The following is a 1,941-nucleotide window of genomic DNA, read 5'->3' on the forward strand; positions in this document are numbered from 1 at the left end:
ATTTTCTTCCCAAAGTAAATTAAAATTTTGCATGTGTCATTAGCAAAAACAAAACATGTACTGGAATTTAAGACCAAATTGTACCTAATGACTTCTTTTTTAATTTTTTGTAGCAGACTTAAGTTTCTGAAATTTGCTTTATTTTTCTGATAAGAATTTTTTAAAAAATTATGATGAATGTCTTTCTTTTATAGTTACACTAAATTTTGGTGAGATAACCAAAAAATACACAGACTCCTACATAATGACAATGAAATTTGTACAGTAATGAATTGTCTTTAAGCACAGATAAAGAAAATCTTGTCCTATTTTTCTAACATAAATACACATAAATTAATACTTTCAGAGATACAAAAATATACAGGAATTTTATTACACTCTGCGTGACTATTGACAATGTTAAAAAAGCATTTCATTTTTACAGATGTTCAATACCATAGGAAGGCACATAGCAATTTGATGCTGTGTGCACTACTAACAGTACACACTAAATAATAAGCTTACACTATCTGATCAGTAGGAATGTGAGATACTTTCAAATTTCAAAGAAGAAAATACACTTTTTGAAATTTAAGTTTTTTGTCTTAAGTAAGTACAAGACAAATGATACAATGAAAGTTACAGCACTAAAAAATCATATTGGTATCCAATACAAAGATTTATTTCTGGTGTGTAAACAAGTTTCTAGTGACTGAGAAGAAGAAAGCAGCTGCTATCAGTTATTCAGGTAACAGTATGTTTATGTGAACATACATCACTTTTGTGTGCCTGTTAATGTTTCTTGAAGGTGGGGAGCTACTTACAACTTGCTTTCATGGAGCATGAGAGGAATGAGGACAGACAGAACACTTAAGAAGAAGATCTACTGCAGGTAGCCAAAAGAATAACTCGGCAATCAAATCGCTATGAGGAAAAAATGGAGAATGCTGAAAAGGCAAATGCAAAGAGAGCACTAAGAGGAAATAAAGTATAACATACAGTATTTATTTAGAAATTTGATGATGACCAAGTCCACAGCCTTCAAGTCATTTTTAAATGAAATCATTCCACTCTGTGCTCTTAAAACATTATTTACTGCAATTGCAATTTTGACTCATGGTCATTTTCAAGCACTGTGGGATGTTGTAACCCACTCGAAAATATAAACTTGTGACATGTTGTGTAAGAGCAGTTGCATTTGGAGGAGTGAATTTATCTACTGCTCCAAAACATTAGAAAGTTGGTGAAACAATGATATAAACACACAAGTTTAAATCTTATCAATAAGTTAATCATTTGCTATACTATGGCTAGTGTATAGTGGCACAATACTGATGACTATGAAGTGCAAAGTTAGACCTGAATTGTTGGAAGAGACAGATGCACATAACATAAATGGATTATCACCAAATGAAACAGTTGCATGTTAGATTTTATGGTCTTATAGCTTGTTGGTTAAGAGGGTAATTGCCAGACTAGCAATCTAAAGGTCTGGGGTTCACTGCCCAATCAATCCTATGATTTTTTTTTCTGTCGTTTATAACTTTCTTTATCCTTGTAAATTGTTTGTTAATGTGAAAAATGCCAAACTGCACCAGGGTTTGAAGCACATATTAAACCGTAGGGTTCCCATTTACTTATGGCCTGAAAATCTTCACACAATTTCAGAACTGGTTTGCCTGGTAATTACATGAATAGGGTACTAATGCATGCTGGACACTGAGCCCACTTTCTGGACACAAAAGTATCACTGTTCATGGTCTAGTGTACCAACAACCTTTGAAAAGGTAAGTACAAATTTAAAAAAAAAAAGAAATATGGCATTTTGCATGGCTATTTTATGGTTGTGATCCTCAATTCAAAGACTGGTTTGATGTTGCTCTTGATTCTTTATACAGAACACATATTGAAGCTGCTAACTGTTAGGTATGTGAAAATATCTGTAGAACCATTCAAATTTTA

This window comes from Schistocerca cancellata, chromosome 3, assembly GCF_023864275.1.
Source record: "Schistocerca cancellata isolate TAMUIC-IGC-003103 chromosome 3, iqSchCanc2.1, whole genome shotgun sequence".
NCBI classification, from domain to species: Eukaryota; Metazoa; Arthropoda; class Insecta; order Orthoptera; family Acrididae; genus Schistocerca; species Schistocerca cancellata.